Below are 11,039 nucleotides of genomic sequence, written 5' to 3'. Positions count from 1 at the left end.
CACCGGAGAGAAGATGGCAGCTCTCACTCTGAAATGCTATTTTTGATCCTAAATGTGTTTGGGTAAATTTAGAAAAAGGGTTTCTGTCTTCCACTTCCCTTCAGAATTTTCTGCATACTATCCCTACAGGGTGTCTGATTCCTAAGCTATAAAAGTTAACAGTGATAGACTGCATAGCCCCGTGTTTTACTAGTTGTTTTTAGAGTTGACCTCTGCTTAATAGTATGTGACCTTGGGAAAACTACTATCACGTTGTACTCTGGGTTCTGTAAAGTGGATTAGTACGTGTCTTGTAGGGTGGCTGTTAAAAATTGAATGTGACACAGCACCCAAAGCATATAAAAGGCTTAAACCATACTGAGAACATGCAACTATTCACAGCAAGCTAAGATGCTACATGTAGGAAAGGCTTTTGTTTGTTTGTTTGTTGGTTGGTTGGTTTTGTTTTTAAACAATTGATAAGCATACTTTTTTGTTTGTTTTTTTGTTTGTTTGTTTTTTGTTTTGAGTTAGATGAGACTTGGCAACTTGGGCCAACTCTCCTACTGATGACAACTAGGGGAGTTAGACAGAATATACTTGGAAAATTACACTGTGGAGGTAGGGTGTGTGTGGGGGGGTGAGATTGGGGACCAAATTCAGAAGCAGCATCACACGTGGAGTGCTCCGCCTGGTTCAGGATCATTTTCACTCTCTGCAGATTCTTCCAACCCTGGAAGAGGTTAAGACGAGGAGCCAAGCTCTCCTCAGTTTCATGGGGTTAAGGAATATGACAGCCATAAGCACCGGCCAAATATAGAGGCTTCAGATGACAATGGAGAAGGTAATAAGTGGTTTGCAGTGTACACACACATTATGAGGAACAAGAATATGATGAGAGGATCGTCATTAGTGGGTCTCTGTCAGCATTCAAACACCATGGAGCATGCTTGCCACCCTTGAGATGGTAGGTGTCATGAGACAAGACAGACCAGGCTAGTGAGCACTAACCATCATTGATTTTTTTTCCCTTATTTGTGCTTAATCACTTTCAATGTAGGTTTCCTGTCACTCACTGTGGTTTTTCCTTACATTAGCTGACCTGGGAGGCATAAATAAAAAGTATCAGATTAAATCAAAAAATAAGAGAAAAATGTTTAGAGTCAGGAGAGGTGGTAACCATGAGAAGCCACTGCTCAAGGAGCATCCCTGGTGCCTAGGGGAAGGCCGTATCTACTGAGCATCCATGGTACCTAGGGGAAGGCCCTATCTACTGAGCATCCATGGTGCTTAGGGGAAGGCCGTATCTACTGAGCATCCATGGTGCCTAGGGGAAGGCCGTATCTACTGAGCATCCATGGTGCCTAGGGGAAGGCCGTATATACTGAGCATCCAGGGTGCCTAGGGGAAGGCCGTATCTACTGAGCAGCTATTGGGAAGATGGATTTCTCCACAGGTTCTCGAGTGAGGCTGAGCTTCCTACCAATGGCCACCCTCAGTTCTGAGGCCACCATGGTTCCTATGTACATAGACCATATACTTCTTGGTAGCCTGTTTTTTTTTCCCCCCAAGTCTAGCAAAGACACAGGAGTTTACACGGAGGCTGCATAAACTTGCCATCAGAATTTGACAATGATATTGCAAGAGAGAAACAACAGTCAATTTTTAAATTTTATTTTAAATTATGTGTACATATTAGTCATGGTTCTCTAAAGAAACAGAACTAATATAGTGTGTGTATGTGTGTGCGCACGTGCGTTCGTGCGTGTGTGCGTGCGTGCGTGCGTGCGTGCGTGTGTGTGTGTGTGTGTGTGTGTGTGTGTGTGTGTGTAAACAACAACCATGGGGAATAGCCAAATGTGACAGCTTCAGAGGATAATGGAGAAGGTAAGAATCAGTTTGAAGTGTACATATACATTACTGATGGACAGGAATGTGTTGAAGAGGCCATCACTGAAGAAGTGAGCTTTAATAGCAGTGAAGGGAGGCCTCAGCAACAGAAGAGATGCACTTGCCACTGAGAAGGTGAAGGCAAGCAGGCAAAACAAAGCTTCATCCTTCCATGCCCTTTATGTGCTGCCACCAGAAGGTGTGGCCTAGATTCATCCTTCCATGCCCATTTATGTGTGCTGCCACCAGAAGGTGTGACCTAGGTTCATCCTTCCATACCCTTTTATGTGTGCTGCCACCAGAAGGTGTGGCCTAGATTCATTCTTCCATGCCGGTTTATGTGTGCTGCCACCAGAAGGTGTGGCCTAGATTCATTCTTCCATGCCCGTTTATGTGTGCTGCCACCAGAAGGTGTGGTCTAGGTTCAGGCTGGCCTTTCTACCTCAGGTAATCAAACCAAGGAAGTGCAGTTGCTTGGGGGTTGGTTGACTGTAGATGTAGTCCAGCTGATTAGCCACCAGAGTGTGTATGTAAGACGAGTGAGGTGACATGGGGGTCCAGTACTATCAGATCCCCCAGAGCTGGAGTTCTGGGCAATTGTAAGTGACAAAATAAGAGGGCTAGGAGCTGGGCTTAAATCCCCTGGAAGAGTGCTACACGCTCTTACCTGCTGAGCAGTCTCTCCAGCCTCTACCTTACTCTGACCCAGAGACCAAAATGCTTAAAAGAACATCAGCAAACAGAATCTAAACACCTGTAAGTGGAATAATATGTTGTGATCATCAAGCTTATAGAGTTGTAAGAATGATTTAACAGTCAAAAACGTATGTAACCATATAAGACACAAAATTCAAGTGGTGGGGCAGGGTAGTTCAAGTCACTCCCAAAACAACGTTGGCCATTGGGGTTGCCCCAGTTGCCTCGCAGATGTTGAATGTAAGTCCCTATTGTGGAGGACACCATATACTTAGGACCCAGGACTTGGATGATTTGAGCTGGATCAACCTAAAAGCCTCCTTTCTCTGGTCTAGCTCCCATAGTACCAGAATGTACTATGCAAGTTTCTAAAGGGTGGGATACTTTAATAGTACGACCCAGCTGTGACACCAATGAAACACAACAGTGACTGCCATGACAAGACAGCCATAAAGTCCATATGCTGGTGATCTTAGACGAGAGTCTACCACTGTCCCATCAAATTTCCTACGGTCTTATTCTTATCCTCGTACTGTATATACATGTTGCTACCACCTGTCATCTGAGATGCTTCCCTTTAAAGCAAATGGGAACAACAACAACAACAACCACAACAACAAAACATGCAAGGACACAGTGCAGAGATCAATGAATTTTGGGGACCCTAGTCCCAACAGATATAGCTGAACACAACTCTTACATCTATAACTCAGTAAATACTATGAAATAGGGAGCAGAAATATTGATGGAGCCAGAATACCAGGAAGTCCGTTGTGATAATCTCTGTCCTAGAAATGAACTCACAAACAGCACCTGAATGATGACAATATTAATACCCATGCTAAAAGGCAGCAAGTCTCACACATCCCCACCCTTAGACAAAGAACTAAGGGCAATTTGAGCCACCCGACTGGTTACTCAGCATAAGAGTCAGCTCTGAACTACATATACACAAACAACAAAAAGGAATATATATTATTCCATATATATATGCACATATATATGACAATAATAAGCAGAGAAAAGAGAATCAATTTGAGAGTGGGAGGAGGTCATAAAAGGACTTGTTAGGAGAGGACATGGGAGTGGCTAAAGGGAGCAAAGAGAAAGAAGAAAATGATGTAATTCTATTTTAATTTAAATACATATATGTGATCCATCACATCAATAAAGAGTTAAAAGCTTCTTATCATCTCTATAATTTGTATAAGAACTTTTGGTAAAATACAACATCCATTCATTTTAAATGCTTACAGACAGTAGAAGGGACCTTTCATAATATGTAAAAAGGTATGTATAAGAAAACTCACTGTGAACATCACACTCAGAAATGAGAAGGCCAACAGAGTCAACTAACCTGGATCTTTGGGGACTCTCAGAGACTGAGCCACCAATCAAAGAGCATAAAAGGACTGGACAGAGGCCCCCGGCAAATATGTAGCAAATATGTCTTCACGTGGGTCCCCCAACAACTGGAGCAGGGGGTTACCCTAAAGTTTTGCCTTTCTGTGGTATCATTCCCCACCTGGGCTGCCTTGTCTGCCCTTGGTGGGAGAGGATGTGCCTAACATGGCAGATACTTGATGGGCCAGGGTCAGGGTATACCCAGGGGGGCCGCATCCTGTCAGAGAAGAAGGGGAAGGAGATAGGGGGAGGGACTGTTGGGGGGACCAGGAAGGGTGGCAGCAATTGGGATGTAAAATGAATAAATAAATTAATTAGTGGAAAAAATAAATGAAAAGCTAAAAGTGTGTGTTCTAAGACAGGCAAGCGTGTGCACACCCATTGCTCCTGCTACTAAGCAGTAATAGAAAATGTTAGATAAGTGTTGTATGAATGGAACATTTACTCAAATGGAAAGTTGAAATCACTCTGCCTTGTGGTCATCTCCTTTGCTTCTCGAAAGTGACATGAGACAGCATCGATGTCTGCACGATGTGACTGGTGCCCATGATGGTGTCTGCATGCTATGATGCCCGGTGATTTTTTAGGGATTTTATCTCAAAGCTGCTGTTTCTGTTATAATCAGTCAGGCCTCCCAGATGACACTGACAGTTCAGTCCCACAATCTGTTGAGCATCTCTTGCATCCCAGGTACTGCTTTAGATGTTCTGAGAGTCTCATTCAGAGGCACAAACGTTCAATTTTCTTCCTTAGGAATTTCCTGGTGGCTCCATTGCCAAAGATGGCTTTAGTATTTTTTTCCTCACTTGAAGTGACTGTTTTTACTTAAGAATTCAACAGACTGGTACGGTGCCAGTTTCTACATGTATACGCTTTGGCTTTCAGCTCTCTCACAGAAGGCTGGAAAGGCAAGAGCATGACTTTTGAACAGTCCAGTCAGGCAAGTCACACTGAAGCCAACATAGTTCATGCACAAGTTTACATATAGAAAAGATGCATGTCTCATCACAAATACCATATGCATTAAAAGATATAAGGACCGTGATTGCATAGTTAATACAATTAAAGTTAATTATACTGAGTACTGTTTCACACACATAGTAACCTGCTATGGGAAAATATATTTGTGAATTTCTTCAAATAATGGATATGACAGGGAAACGGCCCAATGGATGTATATTTTAGTTCCTTCAAGCAAATGTTGTAGCTTAATTAAAATTGTATGATTTCAAGCATGATCAATATATGCCAGTGACTAGATCCGTTTCCTAACTTGATGTAAGTTGGACATTTTTAACAAATAACTATGAGTTAAATTTCTAAATACTCAGATAGGCTGTAACAAATGACAGTGATAAAACTAAACCTTTTGAACATAAAGCCACAGGAGGCTGGCAGTCCCTGACAGTGCACACTAACTGGTAACATGCCACCGTGAGCTACTCCAGAAGTGTCTTTTCCACTTCCTTTCCTGGTCTAACAATTTTGAGTTATATAACATGTTTAAAATGAATGAATTTGTCTCCATGATGACTTTCCCAGTCTTCAGTCTTAAAGAGGAAATGGAAAAGACTTGCGGCTCCTGCCTAGAGAAAGTCGACGTGAGAAAGTCTCTCACGTGTCTCGCTGTAATGCAGTCCAAAGTAAACTTTGACCCACTGGTACTGTAGGCGGCTCCTGCTGGGGGTGTGCGGATTCCTGGATCCAACCAGATGATAATTGTGGAGTATAAATGAATGTTTTCGTAGGGCTCTTTCAAAGCCATGGCACCCTCCAACCACCCACTCTGCCCTGCACAAGTTAAAAAACATCCCCACGTGACCATTCAAATTTCTTCCAAATTCTTTGGATCACTTAATAAGGAAAATTGATATAAAATAACTTATCCAGACAGTATTCATAAATAATTGTTATTCAAAAGCTTATGGCATTTTAACATTTGAGTTATGCAACTGAAAAGCAATTTCAGAGGAAAAGCAACTAAGTTTGGTTCTTTTCGCATCTAACATTGTCTCGCTGTTTTCTCCACTGGGATGCAGGCATGGGCTTCTTAAGCTACCATTTCCCTGGATGCCTATGAGATGTGTGAAGTGTCCATTGGGAGCTCTCTCTTGGGTTCTGTATTTAAGGCCTTGAGATACTGTTATGCCTTGGGAACTCCTGAACTACACTGAGCTCAAACTCTTGGCCGACTTCCTAATGCCCCTGATATCTGCCAGAGATAACAAATACGCAGGTTATAGTCCACGTGAAGCAGCGCCTGCAGCCATTGTGCTGGGGATGGGTGTAGCCTCCTGACTTCAGCCCCCAGCTTTGCAGCTCTACCTGAGCATCTACATCGATAGAAAGATACCATTGTTTTCTGCAAGGACAGGTGAGCAAGCCCTGGCATTGACTATTTCAGATGACAGTGTCTTTAAAGGAAAATTAGCCAGATTCAGCAAAGCTGTTGTTCATTTTCTTCTGCTTCCCTCACTCCACCCTCCTCTTCTTGCCTGAATGCCTCAAAAGCAATGGCTTCTAGGGAAATGCCTTTCCAACGTAAAAGGAGCAGAGTGCAGGGCCTTAGAGATAAACCCTCAGTTTTTCTTCTAGTACTTTTCGGCAGCTCCAGGGAACCCACCTAAAGGCCTTGTGTTGTTTAGGATTGATTTCTTGCTTGTTTGAATATAATTTCAATTACGGTGATAACATTTATTATACCCCATGTTGACTATTTACTATGTATAAAATTAGTACCAACATCACTCTCCTTTGTCAAAGAAGTTAAAGTTTAATAGATTTAGACTCTTGTCTAAAGTGGACTCTCTGCCCCTAGGTTCTATTAACTTACATACTTTTTCTTTCTTTTATTTTTTTTTCTATTTCCTTGAGGGTAGAGACACAATTTTTATTTTTAGAAGGTTGGCATAAGTAGTGTTCTCCCTGATGTACACCCTTCAGCCCACATCAGAGTATTATACATGAGTTTTAGCTCACCGCCATCAGATTACTGAGTTTGAAAAATTGTAATGATGGAAATAGAGAGAGAACTGTCATAGCCTAAGCTCTACTCTAGCTTTCATGTCTTTCCTTACTGACCTATTTTGGCTGCCTGTAATGTGTAGTCTACCTGAGCCTCAGTTCTGTGCTCATCTGTCCTGATGATGTTATACAGGGATTAGTCACTGTAAGTACTTTATAAATTCTAAAGGTTAACACAAGGGCTATATGGAATGCTCACTACATGGAGGGTCCTAGATAGAGAGAGGTTTCAGGAGGTCTTGGCTCTGTCTTCGGAGGACCAGGGGTTCACTGTAGAGGATTGAACACAAGGAGTGTACTGATTTACAGGCTTGGGTCAGCCTATCACACAGCATGATCAGAGAGTATGAACATGGATTTCCCTGGTTAAACTGGCATATTCTCAACTCCATGTCTCTGATGGTTCTTGGGAGAGGGACAGGGCATGCCTTGCTCATCTGCTGTGTATATGCCTGGCATGGTGCTTGACATACTGAAGACACAAGGTAAGTAGTGGCTATGACAATCAAACTTCTAGAAAACTGAAACCTGGCAATGGATCCCGAGGAAGAAATTAGCTTTCTCTCCAAACTCCTAAGTGGGGAGCCTGCTCATTCACTTCTAGAGAAATGTTAACCTTGGAGGCACTGTGGGATTTTGGAGAGTGGAGCTTTTAGGCCTGACCGTTCCATTGCCCTTCTCTCTAATTTGGGTCAGCTCCATGCAGAGTCTGATATTTTAGCTTAAACAAATATCAAAAAATAGAAAATACCACCCTCTCAACGGTTCCTGATGAAAGTAACAGCAAGGCAGAAGAGAGAGCCTAGCGCCATTAGCCATGGAAAGAAAATGAAACGAGGACTGAGAGAAATCCTGTCAAACTCACAGTGTCTATGAGAGCAAGAAGATTCCTTGGGAAAATAATGACAAGGTGCCTTTTACAACTTTCTACACAAAAGGCATTTGTGCTCTTGTTCCAAACACAGGGACAAAATCCTAGGCCAGCAGATTCTGGAGAGTCATAGAAGGCTGCAGCAGAGGCAGAGGCAGAGGCAGAGGCAGAGGCAGAGGCAGAGGCAGAGGCAGAGGCAGAGGCAGAGGCAGAGGCAGAGGCAGAGGCAGAGGCAGAGGCAGAGGCAGAGGCAGAGGCAGAGGCAGAGGCAGAGGCGAGACCCCTCTGTCTTAAAGTACAATGTGGGTTTGGTGAAATGGCGGCTCCATCCAGGCTCCCAAGCACTCTCTGCGTGGACTAGGAAGTGTTCCAGACATGGGGATACTGCAGCAGACCTCTGGATCTCCAGAACTGATAAATAGATCAGTATCTATTCAGATTGTTTCCCTTCTGAGCCTGGGCTAATCAGTGGGAAGAGAAGTAAGGGTGAGGGAAGGGTGTGGTAGAAGGACTGTCAGTGTATGATAAAGTATTTAAATCATATCTGACTTTGAGTTAGACTCCAGAAAATCCTACCCACTACAGAGAGTTTAATGAATTCCAAATGTCATTATGTACCTCAGCCAAGCACATGCCCAGTTCTCAATATCATCTCTGGGGAAAAGGGAAATTGAAGCAGGAAGTAAGGGAGCAAAAATCCCCCAAACATCTCTTTCTCTCCTTCAAGTACAATGACTGTCCTGGGCTGTTAGCCTGGTGACCATTATCTGTACAACATCCACTCATGCTTCCTGAATAAGTGAATCTCTGTCCATGTTTGCAATACGAATGCATTGTAATGTGTGATATTTAGTGTTCATTGCCATCTCTCCAGAATCTAGAATCACATGGGAGACGGGCTTCCAGGCATGCCTCGGTTAGGCATCTGAGTACCTTAATTGAGGCAGTAAGACCTGCTCACTGGACTGGGATCCTGACGGCCTTAAATAGGAGGAGATGGGAGGCTGAGCATCAACAAAACATTCTTCCCTCTGGTTCCTTTTCATGGCTGTGAGGTAACTGGTCATGTCAAGCTCCTGCTGCTATGGTGAACTGGGAGATGAGATAACCCTTTCTCCCTTAAGTCAGGTTTGTCACAGTGTGTTATCTACAACACCATGCTTAAGTATATTCACTCAACACATGCAGTCAGTTCACACATGTCACCTACTCAACACATGCAGTCAGTTCACACATGCCACCATCAGCTGTGAAGCTTTCTTTAGTGACCGAGGCTCTACACTTTCTATGCTTCCATCATCCTGTGAGGTAGACCTTGCTATCATCTGTAAGGTGAAGAAACAGACTTAGTTCAAAGGGCTCAGTGAACGTATTTGAATTCAGAACTATGAACTGCAAGGACACAGTCTCCCAATGGCAGATGATAGCGCAGACATTGATGTCTGAGAAACTTACATGTTTTGCCGATATGGAAACAGATTCAAGAATTGCTCAAAATTGGAAGCCAGGAACTCAATGGGCTTGAATTCGTTGCTTCTGATCCTAGATCCTCTGTGTGTTCTTTTTTTCTTATCATCCTGCTCTGTGTGCAGGGTTTAGAAGTGAAAAACAAAATGCTTGTTTCAGCTTCATTGATACCTCTGATTCAATTGAATGGATCTATGCAAATTAAACACAACTGTTTACCTTATCTTCCTAACAGTTTTATTCACAGTTGACTATGACCCCTGAGGAAATCCTGATTAATTAAAATATTGTAAGTCAGACATTTGTACATCGTCTCCTTAAACTTAAAGCATTCACCAATGTAAAGGAATACCTGGGACACTTTCCTAATACATTAGTATTCAATTTATCCAAGCAGTCAAGAAGAAATATATCTGACCATTCTTTCGTCTCTTTAGAAACCACAAAGCAGAGTCAGCTGGCTGGTATGTGAAAGGCAAGTGGTTCCTATCACTGGGAGACATGCCCTTGGCGCACAACTTAGAAATGCAGATAGAAAGCAGACACCTTTCCATGTCCACTGTTGAGCTCACTCATAACAGATGTGAGTTCCATGCCTAAGCCTGAGTGGTTAGAAGTGACCACAGATATAAGTCTAGATAAATTGTCAAAAACATGCCTTAAATTTTTATCAAAAGCTTCCTTTTGATAAGAAAAATCTATGCTATTGTGCTATGGGGTGGAATGTATATACTTAAAGGAAAATGAGTCAGTGGGGTAAAGAAAACTAGACTGCCTCATAGAGGCTAGCACATGTTTCATGAAGCCACATACCTGCTGCAATAGGGTATTAGCACAGAACAAAGCTCCATTACCAAGTGACGTCTTGACTCTGCTGAGGTTAGTGTGTCGCCCACATCAGTGTTATCCATAAGTGTGTCCCCCAATATGATGAAGCCTGCTCAAATACCGAAGAATGACTTCTATTTGGGAAATGAGGTTATTGCAGGTATAATTGGCTGGGAAGAGATCTTACTGGAGTAGGACAGATCTCTAGTCCAATATACCTGATATCATCATAAGAAGGTGGGATGTAACTACGGACACATGGAGAGAACACTAGAAGTTGACAAAGGCAGAGATGGAAAGAGCAGCTCCCAGCCAAGGAGCACAAAGGAGGTTGGCATCTTAACAGAAAAGATGAAGTGCTGAGGCAGGATCCCCTGCAGGTCCAGAGGGAGCATGATCTACTAACAGTGCAATCCTGAACCTGCCTCCTGGAGGGTGAGACTTCACATTTCTCTAGTTTTGAAACACCTAGTTTGGGGTGTTTTGTTGCAGTCATAGGGGGAAACTAATACAAGTGGTTTTAGGTTCCTTCAGAAACAATGGATCCACCCCTGCCTGTCCTTCTTGTGGTTTATATAGGCTGTAGTTATCACTTGAAATACAAATGCCTAATATATGGATGGATGGATAGATGGATGGATGGATGGATGGATGGATAGATGGATGGACAGGACAGACAGATGGTGATAGTAGATAGACAGATGATAGATAGATAGATAGATAGATAGATAGATAGATAGATAGATAGATAGATAGATAGATAGATGGGTAGATAGCCAGATGTATGGGTAGGTGGATGGATGGATGGATAGATAGAAGGAAAGAAAGAATTGAGATAGTGTAAAATTCAGGTTTTTTGTTTTTTGGGTTTTTTTTTTTT

The sequence above is a fragment of the Mastomys coucha genome, unplaced genomic scaffold (assembly GCF_008632895.1).
Source record: "Mastomys coucha isolate ucsf_1 unplaced genomic scaffold, UCSF_Mcou_1 pScaffold16, whole genome shotgun sequence".
In the NCBI taxonomy this organism is placed as follows: domain Eukaryota; kingdom Metazoa; phylum Chordata; class Mammalia; order Rodentia; family Muridae; genus Mastomys; species Mastomys coucha.
The sequence above is the reverse complement of the archived record's forward strand: the minus strand, read 5'-3'. Positions refer to the sequence as shown.